Raw genomic sequence first — 22374 nt, forward strand, 5'->3', positions numbered from 1 at the left:
ACAAGATAACACTTCTTTATCTTATCAGAAACAACATTTGATTCTTCATACCTGGGGTTCTGTGGTTTCTCTGAAGAGTTAGTTGTGTCATGTCATTCCTCTGATCGTTGAAGATGTCCCTGGAATGATTGTTATCATCATCAAGCGATGTGTCCCTGCCAGTCGGACACTCCTTTGCATAATGGCTGAACTTATTTCAACCAAGGCATCTACCATTCCTTCCACCCTTAGATTCAGACTTCCCATTGAAGTGATCTTCAAGTAGGCCATCAGAAACTTCCGCTGCGCCATTCTGATAATATTATTTGCTTCAACTTCACCCTTGGTGAATTAGAAGAGGGATGAGGAATCCATTGATCATTTTGTCATTTCCCAACTGTCTTCGGTGATTGCTCTTTCACTCTTTCTTGGGCTTTGTCTTCACCTCAGCTCTGATACCATGTTAAGTTTTGGGTATGTTCTATTCTAGAGCAACTTATTTCAATTTTCACAGTTAGCTCAATATTTTTTCCGGATTAGCAATCACATCAACATTAAAGTAACTACAGATAGAACATAAATATAAATTGTAGAAGACAAGACAAGACAAAAGGACACAAGATGTGGTGCTAGCCAGGGACAAACCCCAATGTGTGGAAACCCTTGATCAATTCTTCTTATATGTTCTTCAATAGTTCAGCAGAGAGAGAGAGAGACAGAGAGGTAGTACATATACAACTGAATTCAACACTTTGACTTATCTAAATGAGAACATAGATCATCTCTAAGAAGATGATGCATGAGATTAGTTGAAGACATGTTGCTTCAACTGATTCTCCAATGTGACTCCTTCACCTATCATCGTGCATCTCATCATCATGCTGCACCCATCATCACAATGTTGGACCTCATGACTACTGCACTTAATGTTGTATTGTTGTCCCATGTGTCATGGTTGAACCATGTTGTCCATGTTTTTTGTCCCATTGCTTGCTTGTTTTCCCTTTCATGCTTGGTGTACTTGTTGCTAAGTACCATACAATTGTCCCAATGTTAGTTTGATGTCCCTTACATGTTGATGTATCATTGATGCTTGGTGTACTTGTTGCTAAATACCATACAATTGTCCCAATGTTAGCTTGTTGTCCCTTGCATGCTTGGTGTACTTACTGTTAAGTACCATAAAACTGTCCCAATGTTAGTTTGTTGTCCCTTGCATGCTATTGTACTAATGTGCTATACTTGCAGCACCATGAACTTGCTATATCATACTACTGCACCTCACCATTGTGTTGCCCCTCATTATGCTATGATACACTTCGTCACTATACCCATCATGTTGCAGCGTTCATCATCATGTTGCTGCAATATATCATCATCGTGTTGCTTCCATCATCATGTTGCTTCAATGTATCATCATCACTGTTTTGGGGCTTTTCTATTTGCTGCATTGCTGGACTGGTTAGCACATTCTAACAGTAGTCCTAACAGCGTTCAAAATGTGGCCAGAATAGCCCTCCACAACTGCATTTGCCTTTCTAAGAGGGGAGGAAAGCCTTGAATGCAATGCTCGGCTGTTCCAACCCCTATTCCATCCTTCGGCCTCCTCTTATCTATTGTGGCTTGCTACAGCAAGTTGTCCCTTAGTTGTGGTAGCCCTTCTAGGGGATATTCCTTCACCTAACCACCCCAAAACAACCCCCCTGCCTCTCAACCTCAAGATGTGGGTTGCGGCCTTCTTCAACAGCTCCTCAACCTCCTGGAATAGCCCCCGAACTCCTCATTGTTCTCTTCTAGGCTTGTTGCGGCTAGGGTAGATCCATACCACCCTTAGGATAGTGTATAAGCTTCTTCATAGGCTACGTTAGGGTTTCTCCATAGGGCAGCGTTAGGGCTTCTCAATAGGGCAGCATTAGGCTTCTCCATAGGGCAGTGTTATTCCTTAGGATCTCTCCTCCTACTAAAACCCAAAGACAAGTAGAGAGGAATAGATCCCAAGTGTTTGTAGAAATGACTTGAAGGCCACCTCTATTTATACTAAAACATTGGGCATAAGTGGGGTTTATTTGGTTGTTGGCCGACCTTGACAAATTGTCCCACAACACAAATAAATTTAGATCTCCATGAATACTTATCGGAATCGGATGATCTTTAGATCAATCCTACACCTCTCGATGAGAGGGATCCAAGAAAAATATCAACTACCATTAATAAGATGACCCACATGGAGTTTGGCGCTAGTTTCCAATTTTAACAGCATAAAAACAAACACATAAAAACATTATAGGGTGAAATAAATCTAGCATGTGCTAGAATTATGTTTAGCAAAAATAAAAACATGTTTCCAACGACAATATTGCAAAGAAAATTAAATGTAGCACATGCTAGATTTATTTTTAGTACAGACAAAAGCACATTGCCAATAACAACATTAGAAGGGGAAAGAAATTTAAGCATAAGAAAAAAAAGAAAAACTCATATCAACATTGGTAGGTGAAAGAAATCTAACATGTGCTAGAAAGTAATAACAACATTAGAAGGGGAAATAAATTTAAGCATAAGAAATATATAACAAAAAAAAAAACTCATATCAACATTGGTAGGTGAAAGAAATCTTACATGTGCTAGAATTACTTCTAGCACAAACACAAATATGTTGTCAACAACAACATTAAAGCAAGGTAAAAGAAAATCTATCTAACATGTGTTAGATTTCCTGTTAGCACAAACACAAGTACATAGCAACAATGTAGAGTGAGAAATCTAGCAACTGCTAGATTTATGTCTACCAAAAATACAAGCACGTTGCCAACAACAACATTGTAGAGTATAAGAAATAGCCCGTGCTAAAAAAAATTCCAACACAAACATGAGCACATTTCAATTTGAAAGAAATCTAACGCATGTTATATTTCCGTCTAGCACAAACACAAGCACATAACAACATTGTAGGACTAAAGAAGTCTAGTGCATGCTAGATTCATTTCTATCACAAACACAAGTAGATTGCAAGCTGAAGGAAACAAAACACATTCTATATTCCTTCCAGCCATTGTTTTAAAAAACAACCAAGTCGACTTTGACTCGACCGAGTCAGACCGAGCCAATACCTTGCCGAGTCAGCTCGGCGGCCAAAACGGAATGGCTGGTAGAGTTGTTATCGAGCCATTCATTGACTCGATCAACTCGATAACAACTTGGTCGACTCGATAATGACTCGGCCGGCTCGGTAACAACTTGGTCGGCTAGCCTCTTTGACAAAAATCCTGAAGCACATTTGTCAAAAGTTGTTCCGCCTCCTACATATCAATGGTTGGGTTGTTGTTTATTACATATTTATAGCCCTAAAGTAATCTATCGTTGTGAGAAAGTTTTGAAAATTACAAGGCCGAAGTATGGTTATCCTAGTGGCATGAATTAGAACACTGAAACAATGCATTAAGCCATACAATGTTTTTAAAAAGGCAAACGTTTTGGCAATGGACTAATAAATACATATTTACCTCCAATAGTTCTGGAGCTTGACTAGATTAAATTAAGGGTTTTGAGACTTCATTAGGGGCAGAGAATTGGTATTATTGTTGTTGTAGCCTAGTGATTGTCCTTAGGCTGAGGCAGAAAAGAATCCTGGCAGTGGTGGCTAAGTATGAACTTTGTATTGGACAGTGCACTGGGTGCCATTTTGTTATAATGGATACATTCATGAGCCTACTTTGATCATATGTTGTCTTCTCTCTATATTCTAAAGCTTTGTGTTTGGAAACATGAATGAAAATCTTTAAAATTATGTTTTATATATATATATATATATATATATATATATATATATATATATATATATATATATATATATATATATATATATATATATATATATATATATGTATTTTTTACAACTCCTGAGTCATTGAAATCAAACCAGTTGAGTTGATACTGAGTCAGAGTCGAAGTCGAAGCTAACCCTCGGCTATTTCTGAACCAGAGTCGAAGTCAGAGCTAACCCTCGGCTTTTTCTGAACCGGAGTCGGAGTTTTAAAACATTGCTTCTAATGCAAGCAACCATATTTCCAAAAACATTGCATTGTGAAATAAATCTAGTGCATGCAAAATTTCCTTCTAGCCCAATGATAAGCACATCGCCAACAACAACATTGCAAGGTGAAAAAAATCAATGTGTTTTAGATTTTCTTCTAGTATAAACACACGCAAACACAAACATTATAAGGTGAAATAATTATAGCTCGTGCTAGATTTACTTCTAGCACAAACACAACCATGTTGACAACAACAACATTACACGGCAAGGAAACCTAGTGCATGCTAGATTTCTTTCTAACACAAACACAAGCACATTACAGGATGAAAGAAATATAACCCATGCTAGATTTCCTTCTAGCACAAACACAAGAACATAACAACATTGTAGGGTTAAAGAAATATAACACACTAAATTTACTTCTAGCACAAACTGAAACATATTGCCAATAACAATATTGCAATAAAAGAAATCTAGCATGTGCTAAAATTCCTTCTAACACAATCACATGCAAAATTCCAATAACAACATTGCAAGGTCAAAGAATTCTAGCATATTTCCTTCTAGCACAAACAACCAAATTTCCAACCACAACATTGCATTATGAAAGAAATCTAATGCATGCTAAATTTCCTTATAGCTCAAACACAAGCACATAAAAACAATGTGAGGTGAAAAAATTCTAACATGTGTTATATTTACATTTAGCAAAAACACAAGCCTATTGCCAACAACAACATTATCAAGCAAAAGAAAGCTAACACATGCTAGATTTCATTCTATCATACACAAGTGTATTGCTAATAACAACATTGTAAGATGAAAGAAATCTAACGAATGTTAGATTTTCTTTAGCACAAATAAGCACATAACAACTTTAACCCTTAGTAGCTCCCACACACATACTTTTATTTGCATGTTTGTTTTTTGACACCTAACACCCCTCAAGTCATTTCATGGACTTTTTTGAGAAGCCAATGCACTTTTATCATAATTATTAAGTTATGTGAAACCCATTTTGTATGCACATGGGGTCTTACCCCCATACTCTTTTCATCTTATTTGGTCTGCAGTGCTAATGCGTTTATTAGTGTGCATGAAATATCATATTTGCAACACCAGACGTTTTAGCCTCAAAACATATAAAAGCATATGCACATCGATACTCTGGTCCCAAAACATATACACATACATACACATGGGCATGATACCCCCACTAGCCTAATCTTTGCATGTACATGTTATTGAGAATCGAGGGGTTGGATTTGGGGTGTTAGAAAAATCATCCAACATAGACAAAATTTTAGAACCTAAAATACACTAGAGGATGTGTTCCACAATTGGAACAAGGTTATATTTATCTAATGCTTTATTGATATTTTTGAAATCAATGAAAATATCGGTTTCTCCATTCTTATTCCTAAGAGGGACCATATTGGATACCCACAGGGAATGATGAATGATAAAAAATATTTTTCCTCTTATATTCATTTTCATTTGTTATTATATTGTTGAATACATATCTAAAGAATGTTTGTTGAATAGGATTTATATATTTCTTGAATGATATCACATCCTAAATGATTTTAGTGTCATGGGTCTTTGAATCAGTGTAATTCTACGAGAAAAAAGTCTTTATAATTCCTTAAGGAAATGAAAAAATGTAGCCCTCTCAATAGGCACGTATCCAATACCTAGATAAGTATTTTGTGGGTATTATTTGTTACAGAGATTTGAACCACATATTTAAGAAATAAGTTCTCACTCTTTGGTTTTGCATCTAGAGGCAATATATTAATTTGTTGATCACAATGTCAATTTTCATCAATGGTTGATCCCCTAAAAGTATCTCCCTATGTGAGGAATTCTAAAATAGGGGCATCATCATCAAAAAATATCTAGTTTGTAATATTGTTTGGTATAGAAGGTCTCGAAAATTGTTCATTAGAAAACATGTCCATAGAAAAGTTTTCCAATGGTATAAATATAGGAGTTGTGTTTGAAAGTAAATTTGCATTTGCATTTGACTTCAATGTACATAATTAATATTGAATGTTTCAAAATTAGAAATAATAAACAATGCCTCATCTCTATAATTCTTAAGGTGATTAAAATACAATGAATTGAATTTCCTAAATGTTTGATAACTACTTGTAAATCCTTATTAGTTGGAGCTATTTAACATCCAAATCTATCACTTTTTTAAGGCATTGTATCAAAGCCTCATACTTAGTGACATTATTTGTGCATGGGAAATACAAGCGACAAGACATCAAATATTTGTATCCTTTAAGATCTCTACGAGTGCATCTAGAGCTTAGTCATGAACTCAAATTAGAGCCATCAAAAAATAAAAACCATACATTTTAATTTACATCTAAATTTAGTAATTTTAAAGACCTAAGTTCCTCTTCTCCCCATTGATTACCTCTGTCTTCACTATTCCAGAGCTCTGACGCAAGCGCCACGCATAAGGTTAAGATTTTTTTCATCATAAGCCTTGGATTCCCAATTTCCCATTACTCTTTTTGAGAATTGCGATTGATAGGTTTAGCAATCTCAGTTTTTGAGCATCTGGGTACTCAAGAAACTATTGATTTATTGTGTGAAAAGGAAGTGGGTCTAATCAAGCACATCTTCTGCAGGATAGAATTTGGGAGGGTTTTCATCGGATTTGGGCACCTGCGGTTGTTTGGCATGCTGGGAAAAATTGCCCTGTTCTTTTCCTTAAGGGCCCAAATACCTCTTTTGTGATACATTTTTTATTGTTTGGCATGCTGGGAAAAACTGCCCCCGTTCTTTTCCTTGAGGGCCCAAATAACCCTTTTGTGATACATTTTCGATCTGGAAAAACGACCTACTCCCCTTATCAGTATCAGTTCTTTGTTTCTTGAAACCCTCTGCTTCCCATGGTAATCTCTCCTTCTGCTGCTGCAGCAATCTCTTTCTCTGATATCAGCTACAGAGGACGACTTACTATGAAATGCTATAATTTTACTACTAGTGTTCGGGATTTAAAAAAGGTTTGGTGCACCTAGTTTGGTAATAAAAACATGTTTAGAAAGTAGTGCTTTTTCTTTATACGCCAAGTTTGGTCCCTTGGATCCTAATATAACATGCATTGAGTTTCAAACGACCTTGCCTCCAAAGAAAAAGGAAGACCAAAGAGTCCTAGATGTTGAAGCCCTAAAGGCCTTATAATTTTTTCTTGAGATGAAGTGGTGTTTGGCTGCGAGGTTTAGTTTGAGATTAGGAATGAGGCCACATGGTGTAAGTTTCCTAGGCAGCGTGAATATAATATAACCCACTACTAAATTTTCAGCATATAGACAGGTAAATATACAAATAATGCAAATCTAAATTGTGTCATAGCTTTCCTTCCTGCTGTGAGTCAATTGCATTAAAAGATGCCTTGGTTTCAGCAAATAAATGACACCTTTTCAAGTGCATGTAGCACAAACAGCTGGCTATAGAATTTCCAAGCCTTTCTAGTGTAAAAGTGATGTTACGTTCTGAACTTAGAATACCCGTGTAAACAAAGATAGAAACCCAAATCTAAAGCCCTATGGCCAACATACAAGTATAGACATGAATACTGTTATATAGATGCAAACCAATTCTTTTAAGCATTTTGTAAAATAGTTTTCATTCAAACACATAACAACTTCAGAGTTATAAATTTTGAGTCATAATTAAGAGAGGATTGTTATTTCCAGGCATTAAGAAAAATTCACGAATGTTTACTTTGCATCTATAGTCATCATCAAAAGAATAAACCAACTTTGTTGTGCATGTACAAGAAAATTCATTCAGAAAATTCATAAAAATTTAAGTCTCTTGTCCAGCCAATTAGGGCCAGTCTGTACTGGTTAGGTACCAGTCTAGTCAGCAGGCTGGTTCAATACCATGCCCAGTCCAATGGGGCGATTTGACCAGTTCTGATTCTAACAGGACCTACATATGAAAAAGCATTCAAACAATTGCATTGCTTTCTGGTGTTGAATAATAAGACCCTAGTGCCTGTTTCTACTCAGACAAACCACTAGAACACTTGCATGATAAAGATAGGATAAACACCCAGGGGGTTCTATAAAAAATTCTCGAGACCTAAAGCTAAATTACTGGCACTTTTCATCGTCTGAGACTGAGAAAGGGAAGCAAAAACACAGACTGAAATTTCAAATTGTCAACAATGAAAAAACATGGAAAGTTTTACTTCTACTATCACTTCAGTGATCAATAAACAGCCTCCTCCAGTCTCTTAAGAAGACCCTCAAGTCTGTCCAAGACTTGTTAGTGATTGTCCTGCCATATCTCTCAACGTGGCTCTCAAAGGTAGAGAGTGCAATATTGATATGGAAATATGCATGGGTAATGAAATTTCTTGAAATAAAGATGCACATTTAGCACCTAGAAACATCGGAACCCACAATGGAAAGCTCACATATAGGGCAGATATTTCGTTGTATGACTGGAACAAAGCATGTTGTACAATATGGATAGGACACATCCTTCTGATTGACCATGGTATATAGGTGTAAAAGTTGCTGCACCACCAACAAAAGGATTTCTGAAGTCAAAATCATAATTCAATTTTTTGGCATCCTGCAGCTGCCTTTCACATGTCTGCAGAACTTGTTGTACCTTTGTTGAATGGTTGCGGGGGTTCACTTTCCAATAGTCATCAAGCAAAGTTAGCTGTTGTACTAAAGCTCCATCCCTTATAACAAACACCCATGGTATTCAGCAAAGCCAACCTTAAATGGAATTTTTGAAGGTTGCTATGACTAAAATAAACTGCAAGCTCTTTCTGTTGAACAGTATCATCCTTAACTTCCTTTCTCTTGAACTGCATCTAAAGATCCAGAACACAACCGCAAGCTCACATATAGCACATAGATTTCCCTTTATGATTGGAATAAAGTGTGGTGTACAATGTGGACAGGACACATACTTCTGACCACGGAATAGAGGTGTAAATGTTGCTCCAAAAAAAACAAAAGGATTTCTAAAGTCATAATTCAGTGTTTTTAGCATCCTGCAACTACCTCCCACATGCCTGCAGAACTTGCTGGGCCTTTGTTGCATGGTTTGCAGCGAGCTCATTTGCCAGCAGTTATCAAGCCAAGTTAGTGGCCCTGTAGAGTTCTGTGCAGGGGGGGCGACAGCGTGAACTTGCTACAGCAAGGCGGTTGAGGACTAAAGGAGTAGGCCAAGGCTTTGAAGCCTGCTACAGGAGGACTGAGGAAGCAGACCATGGCCTACAGGACGTAGCTAAAGAACTGCAAGATGGGTAGATTGCTGATTGAGTGTACAGGGGGCATGCCAGGAGGGCTGCCAAGTCACTACGAGTAGTCCAAAGTGTCCAAGGAGTTGGTTGTTGGAGCTGCTAAAGGAACAGCAGCTATTGCATGTTGGGACTTCAGTTTATAGTTTATACAGAGCTAACAGCTGTAAGTATTGTTTCGTATTTGGAATTTTGTGCAGGGATTGTAAAGGGCCATTATCCCTAGTGAATAGAAAAGAAATTATCACTGGTGTTTTATTTCCAACTGGAATGATGATATGGTGAAGACCTTGTTGTTGTAGTTAAATGTACTGAAAAACCAAGCTTTTATGTTTTGGAAAACTTGAATTTCCCTAGCAAACACCTATGGTGTTCAGCAAAGCCAACCTCAAATGGACTTTTTGAATGTTGCAATGAGTAGAATAGGCTGCAAGCTCTTGTTGTTCGACAGTATGATCCTTAACTTCCTCTTGACCACCATTTGAAGACCCAGAACACATTCTTTAGCAATTCCAATCAATTTCTTCACCTTCTCAACCTCCTAAAAGAAATCTACATCAATAACTTGAATTGCGTGCAAGATTGTAAGAAATAACCTTAATGCTTCACTAAACTTCCCATCTGTTGTGGCTTTGTAAGCTAACTTCCCATCTGTTGTGGCTTTGTAAGCTAGTCTAAGTTTCTCATCTAATAGAAAAAGCTTAAATACCAAAGCTCTTGGACCTCTGACATTTGAGCTAACAGTCTCACTCTAGCCTCCCTCTATTGCTAAGAAGACCACAGTGCAGAAACAAATGTAGGGAGGTATGTATGGCTGCCAATGTAAAGATCCAAAAACAAAGGTTTTAACTTTTAATGGAGTGAAATTCTTAATACCAAGTTGTTGACTTGAGAGCTGCATCGCCATATTAATGTTACTAGCAGCTGCATTCTCACCTGCAAGAAAAGATTTTCTATATCCATATTTGAATTACTGGCATACGTGGTGATGGCGTAACTAATGACATTATGAGTTGTACCTGCAACATTTGCAGCTTAGACATCTGTAGGGAGGTTCAAAGCTTCTACATCCCATCCTACCTCATCGTCATTATCTCCTCTCACTTCTCTATCATTGACCACTACAACCTCGCCATTTTGTTTTTCAACTCCAAAAGTGTCAAGGTCTTAACCCCTATTGGCTGCAGCTCCTTCATCCTCTTCTTCATGGACTGCACCCCCTGCATTATCCACCCCACCAGAAGTGTCAAGGTCTTAACCCCTATTGGCTGCAGCTCCTTCATCCTCTTCTTCATGGACTGCAACCCCTGCATTATGCAACCCACCCTCAAAAAGGCCTTTGGTAACCCTCAATAACAGCCATTCACAATTGCGACAAATTGATGGAGGAGGCACTATAAGTGATGATTTCTTTCCAGATGGCAGAGTGGGCAGATTGCTACCTAACAATTAAGTACAAGCATATCAGCAATCTCTGTAAGCCCATGAACTGCTGCACAAACATATGGGCATTGTGAAACTAACCCATAACATCAATTTATATTTATGCAATCCCCAACATCTTCAAAAACTTATCAATATTGTCCATGACAAGATACAAAATGAAAGCCTTTCAAAATTCTTTAATCTTTGGTAAGAATATTCAACAATGGCAGCATTTCCTTACCAAAGGGCCTCAGTTCCAAGTGTATACCAGTGACCTTAACATCTCTCTGTTTTGCAGAAGCAACATCAATTTGAATAGTTTCACCCTACACTGCTAAGTTAAATCATGCCTTCTCATCTTTGAAAAAGTGAAGAGCCGCTTCTGGGAAACCCTTCAGATGCAGCTAAGCAATCACTGCCTGTCCACAAATCAGTTCCTAATCATGCTCATAACATTGTCATACTTCCTTTTTATCACTGCCAGCTTGAATATATACTCATGCATCAATCTGTATGACACGGTTATTTCCAACTCATTCATGCGATTGACAGAATTCTCAGACACCTTCATTATACATACTTGAACATCAAGTGTTCCAATAAGGCCACCGTTTCTGTTTGGAAGACAACAAAACACAATTGTCACCCCGAGCACCACTCTTAAGTTTTAACACAAATAATCTTATGCAGAGAACAATGTACAAGCTCCTTGCTTCCAATGATCATTGCATGCTTGCTCAGCAAGGCTACATTTTCCATGTCATCTGACTAAATGTATTTAACAAATGGAATATGGAGGTCCCCAGGTACAATCCTCTGTTGCAAACCAAGGTTGCTGTCTTTTCTTCCTGCATTGTGTCACTCTTATGTCCCAGCACTATCTTCTGGCCCAAGAAGGTGGTTTTATGTTCCTGCACAGAAAATTGTATCCACAGTTACTGGACAACTAGACTTCTTGATCACCTTATTTCTGCGATTTTTATCACTTGGTTATGACTCATGTCAGTGACTGCCAATTGATTGCAAGTAAAAAAGGCAGCAGGTCCTCCAAGTCGCTGTCTTTTCTTCTTGCATTGCGTCACTTCTCCCAAGTCCCAACACTATCCTCTGGCCCAGGAATAAGTTCATATCACCCACCATCAACATCCAAACGTATTAGGACAACATTCTCCATGGGGCTAAACAACAATGATCATCATCCTTGATCCAATTCATGGATCCAACCCTTCTTATCTGTATAAGTTGAGAGTATTTTTGAGTTGCAAATTGATGAGCAAACAAAAAATGTTCATTGTTGCAGTATAGGGTGCCCTCATAAACAACAAAAGCAGATCTTTCTCTTTCTAACTTGAAAACAATCATCCCACGGTCATGCCCAGCAGCAAGAAGATTCATATCAAGATGTGCTACAAAGATCCAGAAGCAATCATGGTCTCTACGAAATGTTTGGACACCTCTACAATACTTGGATACATCTCAAACTCAAATACTTTTATCTTCTAAATGTTAACAAAAATGTCGTGGCGTGGATGGAACATCACATGAGACATATAGTTCACATGCCCTCTTAAAAGTTAAAATATCCAACTTCCCAAGCTTGGTACCTGAGAATAAGAAACATACTAACTTTTCACAAGTGAATTATCTACAAATTTTTCACGTGCCCTCCTAAAGTATTCAACTTCCCAGGCCTTGATCTCTGAGAACAAAACTAACTTTTCACAAATGAATTATCTACAAACTTTTCACATGCCCTCTTAAATTATCCAGCTTGCCAGGCCTTGGTATTCGAGAACAAAACAAACTAACTTTTCACAAATGAATTACATGCAAACTGAGATGCTACTCAAGAAAGAGGAGTAACAGACAAAGAAGGAAAAAAAAAGAAAAAAAAAAAGGTTAATATATCTCTAATGAAATAGATATAACTTCACCAAGCAATTGAATCTGCATGCCATTCAATCTGCTTGGTGACCATCTGCTCCTGACACAATCAATGCAAGCTGGGATGAAAAGCAGCAGCCCAGTTCACTCCACGGTCATGACATTCCTAAACATATTTGACAATAGCATCACCCTCTCCAAAAACATCTGTGTTCATTTGTGTTAACCTTAATATCATCAGCAGACGGTTTTCCTCCTCGGAGCACAAATATCCCATACACAATCAGTCTGATACAAGGGGCTTCAAATGACCAAATCTTCCTTATGATGAAAAGAAACACACATTACACAAAAAAATGTCGCCAGTAAGGTCAGATACAAGTTCAAGATTACCAGTTCCATATCATTATTGTTTGTTCGTCATTGGCACTGACAATCTAAGGATACTCATTGTGGAACTTAACTCTCCGGATATAGGCAGCGGTGCATATTGTAGTTCCATATATTGATCTTAAAGACATTCCCTGTAACATTAACAAGTAAATTGGAGTTATAACAACTTTTCATAATTGTATTTTTTACTGTTATGTCAGATGACTTGTAGTTAATATCATTTACAATCGAAGGCACTACTCTTTAGATGTCATAAATATACACGTACAATGTCTACATAAGAAGCTACATGGTTGGGTAGCTTCGCTAAACCTACCAATTCTAAAATAACTTTGTTCCTTGGATGGGAGAGGGTGGGATTTTTTCTTGCAGCTCTCCTTTGGCTAAGTGGTTGCACTATGAGAGGCATTTCTAAGTCTGCCAAAATCACCAAGGACTTATCATCTGGCCCAATCTCCGCCCATTCAGAAGATTTTAAACTAGGTATAAGAGTTTGATTACCTTGCGACCTTTTTCCTTGCATGTAATTTCTCACCCCACCCTCCATCCAGTAGTGAGACTGATATATTCCTCATAGCTCCAAACAACAATTGATTCACAAACAGGGAAAGATAACATTTTCTTCCCAGCCACCCAAGCTAGACCCAATTGACACCACTACAAAACTTGCCACTAGACATGTGTAATTTCTAGACATTTTACAATACAGAGCAAGTAAAGGTAATCTCCTAGTTGATCCATGAAAAAAAATTTCAAAATACATGAGGGACTCACACACCACCAATGTGTTCAAGACCCTCTCCATGTCACCAAGGTGTTAGACACCCACCATTCCAGGATATAAAAATGTATCCATTGAAACCCATATCAATCGTCCAATTGATGGAACTACTGAAAAATGAACCTTGGTGATTAGTTTCAAAGCGCTTCTCAATCTCTGAAATACAAAAAAAAGAGGTTCACATGGACCACAAAACATGCAATAAATATCCAAGCCAGTTGGCTTACCTACAGACACAAACACGGCTGAGCCTTGTGAAAATGTACTCCTCTAACCGACCCATCATGCTCATCAAATCTATCAATGTTCCCACCTGATAATGCCATTGTTAGTGTCAGTCTTTGCAGTCTTCCACCAATGATCAAATATGCTCTTATAAAGTGGTCTTGGGGTGTCGAAATCAAATTTTTGTCATTTTAGTGAGTCTTCAAGTAAAATTTGGTCACTAGGTATTAGGTCTAGGATTGTTTTCATTCCTTCCAAAGTTTTCCAAGTACTGGTCCATGTCATCATTCGACCGAGTGTGCCATCATTCAAAGAGTTGTCATCATTATTTCAGGTTCCAATGGGCCATTTTACACCTTGTTTGTGCTTCAGTTGTGCTTAAGGCTCATTTCCCTCTCCTAGGGTTTTGAAGGTAATTTTTCTTGGATGGTCAAATCATCAAAAAAACTTGTATCCTGATGTTCATACACCTTCCCCTATCCTTAATATACCTTCTTAAACACTTCCCATCACTTATATCCCTCAAATTCATCATTTTCCCACAAACCCTAGCCTACTGCTACAATTTAACACTTTTCTAGGTTAGGCCTGTGTTTTGCCCTTTTAGACCCCTTTCCCTCACTCAATCTTTGAAATTCTACTTTCCCCTACTTCCTAACATCCCTCCCTACTTCTCAAAATTTTCTCAAGAAATTAGAAGCCCCTCATCCCCTTCATTTCCCTTCATTTCTACAAATGCCCTGTTCCACACATCGGGATAGGTTTTATTCAAATGATGTTTTTGAGCAAGAAAAGATGAATTTGAAAAAAGTGAGAGAATTTTTTTCCCATAATAGACTCGAGAAAAAAAACCTCATTCAGTTTTTACACAGGTCTCATGGTTTGGGAGAAATGTCCAAAACATCATTTGCTTTGGGAGAGTTGCTGCATTTCTTAAGTGACTTTGGGAAAATCAAGATTTCTCCTAGCTGGATTGACCAAATGACTTGCTTGATGAGTAAAATAATAATTAGACACAGAGATATTTCCATTGAGCTATCATGAGCTCAATGTGGAGTTGAGGAAGACCTCCAAAAGTTGATTGAAACAACACTGCATTTTGGCAGCCTCATTCTGCACATTTTGACCAGTCTTGGGAGATTGGGCTTTTGATAGGGAAAATGAGCTCCAAATTGAAAAATTAAAAATATTCTGGAAAGTAGACTCGACAAGCTTTCCAACGACCTATCCCACGCCCAATTTGGACATCGGGAAGGCACTCAAAAGTTGATTTGAAGTCGGCGCTGCGCGTTTATCCAGGAGAGGTGCTGCGCGTTTCCTTAAGGCGCTGCGCACTTGACAGGCAGCCCAATTTTTCAGTGTTTCTTTGGTTTTTCGCTTTTCACCTATGGGATTTTAATCTTTTCACTAATGTCATGTAAAATCATGATGTAATTAAAGTGTATTTATGTTACCTAGGGTAGATACATTAGATGAAAAGCTTAAATGAGATGATGAATCAGTTTGCTTCATAGTAGGAATGTTTTAGTTTCAGCATCATAGTCTTCAGCTATCTGCTCAACTTTTTGTGCAACTGACTCCTCCTCTCATGGAATTCGACCCCTGAGCCTAGGATTAGTTGTTTGGGGGTCTATATCATGTATCTTCTCAGTCATTGTGTGGGTTGGACTCATTTGGATGCTCAGAGCTTGATTGTACATCATTGTAAGCAGTTTGACAAGGAGATTAATAAGATTTGCAGCTATTTTTATGGGATCCCTGTGGTATGGATTTTTAGCATAGTTTCTTCTTTTGTAATCATTTGTTTACATGTTTTATGTATGCCATCATTCATTTCATTGCTTCTTATTGAATGTTATCAAGTTTGATGGGTAGAATCCATTGTAACAATGCTCTGCCTTGGGAAATAATTCAATAATTCATGTTTTCTACTATTTGAGAAGGATCCATGATTGTCACATGCCCTCCTCAGCTCCTCATCAGTCTTAAACACCTCACACCATTAAGCCTAAAGTGCTAAAGCCTATGCCTACCTTGCCCCATAGAACACCCTGCATTTTTGACCTAATTTCCCAGACCTAAACTACCCAGCTCCATCTGATCCAACAAAACACCAACAAATTCAATCAAAACCTTTCGTGCTACTATAACTAGCCTAAAATCCTTTACCTGATCCAGTCATCTTGACTGAGATCCTTATGGAGAGAGCCCTCTCCCAGCCTAGTAGGGCTAGCTACTAGGCTAAGCTTGGTTTGTGGTTACCCTGGAATTGCCTCCCTTCAACCTGAGGTCAATCTAGGTGATAACAGCCATAACTGAATAACCCCACCGTGAAGACTGGCCAGGATCCATGGCCTTTTCATATAAAAGCTCAACCCCTTTACCCAGTTACTCTGGCACTCGAATTTGGTCGACATTGCAAATGATCTTCCAGCCTATATACCATAAAAGGGGTTGAATCAGCATACAGAACCGGTACAAACCCTAGACCAAACCCCACATGTAATGGCATGAACGATCCAAACCATTTGCCCCATATTTATGTGGTATTGTAGTGATGCATTATTATTTCTCCTTTAAGATTCTTATTTATAACAAACGTTTTGAGGCATTCCCCTCCTTTATGGGGAGAAATTGCTTAATGTGAATTTTATAGATGGCCTTGTTCTCACTACAAAGCTCATTCAGTCGTTTAGTGGATGGAATAGCACAATGTCTTGATATCGTCACTACATCAACAAGCATCATGGTTAATCAAGAAAAGATAGGGGCCTTTATTATTTGGGCAGGAATACTTTCTAGATTGGCTTGTCAATTATGGGATTATTGTTTCTTAAGAGAACTTAAGGTTGGGTTCCCTAACTTGCCTTGATATTTCCTCTTCATAGAAACTCGAGGTAAGTGAATTCAAAGAAACTCTTCAAGTTATGATCATTTATGTTGACGATGCATATGTTGGTAATGCAATCAGCGTTGATAAGGAAAATTCTGTAGCTCTCTCAATAAAGGAAATCATTTTCCTTTTCTACAGGGAAATCCCTTTACTAGTGAGGGAAGGATATTCCTTTCCTCTAACTCAAGGAATCACCTTGTCAGTATAAAATGAAAGTCCTTTTCTTACAAAAGATTAGAGAAGTATAAATCTCAAAAATAATTAAAAAGTAATTTGAAGAACGAACTTGAGAATTGGTTGAAACATGTTCCTGAGAGGAGATCCTAGAAAGAAGCAAAGCATAGTTAATCATTAAAAAAGAATGACTTCTGGAGACAAAAATGATAACTACCAGTACTACAAAAAATACTTTTGGGGGGGTCATATGCTGCCTCCAAAAGTGGGAATTAGAAGCGGTTTTAACATTAGTTGCAGTTTTTTAAACCCTCACTCACCCCCCCCCTCCGGCGACCCCTAATAGCATCACCTCTAAAAGTCAAGCCTTTTAGGGGCGATTTTTTAAGAGAGATGAATTGCCCCCAAATGTGTCACTTTTCAAAGGGGGTTCCAAACTTGAAAAGTGACTTTTGGATGTAATTTTTTAGACCCCCCCAGCCCTCCCTTCAAAGCATCACCTCTAAATGTCAAGCCTTTTAGGGAAGGTATTTGAACAGATAGTGTTGATGGGTAGCCCAAATGGTTGGTTGAAGCCCCCCTGCCAAGTCTTTGGCCCTCTGTTATGAGGCGTTGGTTCAATTCTCCTTGGCGTTGTCAGGTTCAAGCCCCAAAAGTTGGGTCAATTAGGTGTGAGGGTCCTTCAGGTGGGCTAGCCTAAGGGCATTGTGGGGACAAACAAAAAGGCCTTTCAAGAGATATGAACCAGCCCCAAAAAGTGACTTTTAGGGGTGATTGCAATATCCCTCAAAAGTCATCTTTCAAGGTTGGTTGTAAATCGCCTACAAAAATTCACTTTTGGGGGCGATTTGAAACCCCCTTGAAAATTGACCTATGGGGGCAATTTAAACCCCCCTTGTAGCAACCTACAAGGGCGACTTACAACCCCCCTTGTAGCAACTTATTAGGGTGGTCTAAAACCACCTTGTAGCAATGTTTGGGGACGTTGGGAGCCCCCCTCGTACTAACTTTTGGGGGCGTTAAGAGCCCCCGTCGTGGCAACTTGTGGGGGCATTAGAAGCCCCCCTTATAGCAGACTATACATACTTTCAAATTTTTAGATTGTGATAATTTCACATTGTTATGTTGGGCACGAGTGAAGAGGTTCAAAAAGTTGGGTAGTAGTATCCAATTGAGGTTGGCTTACACGACGCGTCATTGAATTCACCAAATCAAGGAGAGTTTGCAAATGGCATTGAATCAGCTTTGCGCAAACCTTCATTCGAGCATACGATCATCTCTTCACATTCACTCCATAATGAAAGCACTGAATAAAATTGATGATGTCATTAAATATAGTGTTGATCCCGATGTATTCTATGGGAATCTTAGGAGGTGTTTGGGAATGTTCTTTCTGTTGTTGTTGATTTGCGCTAAAGGGCATGGAATTATCAAATCATGAAGGCGAAAAAGCTTTGCATATTGCCCTAATAACAACCAAGCAAGTTGAAGGACCAAACCATCCTAGCCTAGTCCCTTTACCTCTTTGCATTATGTTTCCTTGCCAACAAACTCCTGCGCTTTATTTCGATAGCCTTTGGTAGGGCATCACTCGTAATAGAGTTTGTTTAATTCTCAAGGAGCTTTCTCCCCTTAACACAAAGACATTTAGGTATATTGCCATATAATGAAAATTGAAGTTGCCTCCTCTTATTAGGCAACCTAGTCATATGCTTTGTTGACCTCCAAGACGGTAATAATTCCATTAACTACTGATCACATAAATTTTGTTTCTCACCCCCATCATCTACCGCATTCTCGACGATTTTGAAAAAGTGATTCTCAAAAGAATCCCCGAGAGGCCCTCAAAATAGAATCAAAAGATCCTCCATGCACAAAGATCAAGTTGACCTACATGAAGGGGCAAGTCAGCCTAAAGAGAGCAATTTGTACCCCTCACAAGCCTATAAATAAGAAGGAACTCAACCTCATTGTGACTCACCAAAAAAAAGTTCGATCTTCTCAAGATAGAAGTTGGTAAAAGGACGAAAAGGAAGGCGAAGAACTAGATCTAAGTTTTTGGGCCTCTCTCTCTCTCGTGTTAGGGTTTCTACATTTGATGGGCAGAAGAATTTGTTGGGGAAGTCGAAGTTGCAGAAGAATTTGTTGGGCAAGTCATAGTTGCAGAAGAGTTTGCTAGGCATATCGAAATTGCAGAAGAATGTGTTGGGCAGGTCGAAGGTCCAAAAAAATCTGGTGGCCAAGTCGAAATTGCAGAAGTTGTTGGAATCAATTTCTTGTCATTTTCATTGTTTCATGCAGTTTCATAAAAAGTCTACCCCAAGTTTCTGACACTTTCTGGACTGTTACCCTACCCATTTACAGAAATTCATTGCTTAACATTTCCTAATTCTGATTTCCTTTAGTTCCTTGATTATTTTGATTTTGACTTATTTGGGGTATAGTGATGGGATTTTTAACTTTCACATTAACAGTAAACCCTTAAAAATAATCCAAATCCTGTTACAATCCTTCATGCTAGTTTATCATTTGGTTTCTCATTATTTTGTTGCTAAGATGGAACACTTGAAGAAAGAAACTAACAATCAATTCCTTGGTGAGAGCATACAATGATCTCTTTGATTTCGGTGGGAACAGGAATGTTTCAAAATAACTAACAGCACAGTTAAAACCTCAAATTCGTTTACAACCCTATGGAAACAAAATGTTGTTCAGAAATGCATCTGGATAACTAGCAACAGAAGGTAAAACATAATGTATTTTTGATAGCCCTCTGGATAACAAAAAGCTAAAACCTACTATATTTTTGGCAACCCTTCAAAGTTTGGACCATACTGATCCTACCAGCCATTCATGTCTTGATAACGCTCTTAAGCCACTTTGGAAATGAAACAGAAGAAACCCCTGCTAAAACTGAAAATACAAACTTAATAAAAAATTCGCAAACGCTAGTTATGGTTGTTTTATACTCTAAGGAAATTTTAAGATTATTTCAAATAGTGTCATTTGAATTAGCAAAATGAGATAGGCTTCCTATAAGAAACCATCCATTTTGCATGATGTTATGTAATTTTCGTCTTAATTCCCGCAAATTTTATTATTCTCTTAAAATAGCTCCCAAGGTTCTTTAAGAAAATCATTACCCTTGAAGTCACTCCCCGAGGTTCTTTAAGAAAATTATTTACCCTTGCAAACCCCCAAGTTCAGGGGCCGGTTGCCAAGTTATTCAATCTAATTAAAGTACCACTACAAAATGGCAGTTAAGCGACCCTATCTACTCAACGTGGAAACTTATTCTTCATCATGGGGTTGCATACAGAACAACATTGTCATTGTCGAAGCTTAAAATAAACCAAAAAACTGCAAACCCTAAATTTATCAGACCCTGATGATTTTAATGAGACCTCCGAAAAAAACACGTGAAAAACTACAGTCTATTCCAGAATAGTCTTTTTACTTAAAAAATAAGATTGAAGACCCAATACATTGTTCGATGACTAAAATGCATAGCCAGAAATGGCTCACTTAAGACAACTTCATTAAAAATATTGGGTATGAAACCTCAAACTAAGAAGAAAACATGAAGATACGAACCTCGCGTCTAGAGAAATATTTTGGACCAGAAGGATAGTGGGCAGAGTGGAGCGCATGTCTCTGAACCTATCTCGCTCTCTGTATTGATCGCTCTCCCTGCAATCCTACCAACGTCTTCTATGAGGAGGGCTTCGGCTCCTCCTGGGGATGTCGCTTCTGCTGCGTCTCCGGTTTCCTCCCATTTCGCCTCGAACTGTTTGATACGAATCAAATGTGAGAGAATCTATGAACAAGTATTTACACAGATAGCTTTTGCTCTGTCCCTCCTAGTGGCTATCTAGCTGATGTGTCAAATGCTTTCCTGCAAGTATTGTGACAGTCCTCGGCTTCGCAAATGGAGAGAGGGCAAAGGAATGAACGTATGTGGGATAATAATGGCTTATCTCAATTCTTTAGCTTACATTAAGTGATATAAATTAAGACTATACTTAAATCATTTATAAATTAGGTAATTATTTATTATTAAATTGGGATTATATATAAATTATTTATTAATGTTAATTTATAGTGATTTTTTATATATTTTTGTTAAATAGAATTATTTGAATTATTATAGTATGAAGATTTTTTTTTTCTACTATTATATTTTAATTCGCTTTAAACATGTTTAAAATATGCTTTCATCTTCATATGTGGAGGTTATCTACTTGCATATTCAAAGAGTTGTTTTTACCTTTATATGTGGAGGTTATCTATTTGCATATTCAAAAAGTTTTGACGTAGCTTTTGCTTTAAAAATTGACTATTGTGACTCTATGGTGAGAAAGTAATCTATAAATAGAGTTAAAGAGTTATTTAGAATAAATAGGAGATTCTTTCTCATTATCTATAACTAATCTTTGAGAGATTGGGTATACATTCCCTAATTATCACATAAACAAGAGTTTAATCTTGCATTTAGTGTTTTATCTCCATGGAGGTTCACTAAACAAAGGGAATACCTCCTCCTATGTGACGTTGATTATCTCTCCCTCTTAAAGGATTGCTAAACATTAAGAATTGAATCTTCATTACTTTAAAAATGCAGTCTTGTCGAATATACCAAAAACATAGTAGGATTCTTTCATTGTGGACAAACTCAAGTACATGTTAGAGGGAAGTATTCCTCTATGGATGGTTAACAAGTTGATCAATAGCTACAATCAAATGCTTCAATCTATATATTTAATGATCTCTAGTCGTCATCTAAAGAGTTCAAGAATCAAATAAATTCCAACCTAACTTCTAAGTATATAGTAAGCTTGTACTTTAGAGGTTCTATTATTGTAAAATTTCAATTATGGAAGTTGTGGCAAGGTCTTGGAGGAGGGACTGTCATTTTGGAGCAAAGCTAGCCTCTTTTTAAAGGATAGTTTCTAAAATTGAATCCATCTTCAATGTTTGTCTCTTCAACCCCACTCTAGATTTGAATTTTCAATATCCGCCTACTTATTTTGGGATGAGACAATCTTTCAAAAGCCAACATAAATATATTGGGGATGTATAACAAGTTACAAACCAATCAAGGAAGGTTATACACATGTGCTAAAATTTGCATTGAAGTTGACTTGAGCAAAGGTATAGCAATGCATATTTAATTAAATATTCATGATTTTAACAACCCATCCATTTGATTACAATAATGATACTTTATGTGTATCTGTGTGCAAAGAGAATATACTCGAAAAACACCTTCCCAACAACAAAATGATTATAAGAAAAAT

The 22374-nt window shown here is 37.6% G+C and overlaps 1 pseudogene; it reads right to left on the minus strand.

Moving 5' to 3' along the window:
• Positions 1–8288: 8288 nt before the first annotated feature.
• LOC149216586 (coatomer subunit alpha-1-like) lies at positions 8289–10424 on the minus strand (annotated as a pseudogene).
• Between the last annotated feature and the right edge of the window lie 11950 nt (positions 10425–22374).

Source organism: Pinus tabuliformis, chromosome 1_1, assembly GCF_031772625.1.
Source record: "Pinus tabuliformis cultivar Carrire ecotype Pingquan chromosome 1_1, CPIR1, whole genome shotgun sequence".
Classification (NCBI taxonomy): domain Eukaryota; kingdom Viridiplantae; phylum Streptophyta; class Pinopsida; order Pinales; family Pinaceae; genus Pinus; species Pinus tabuliformis.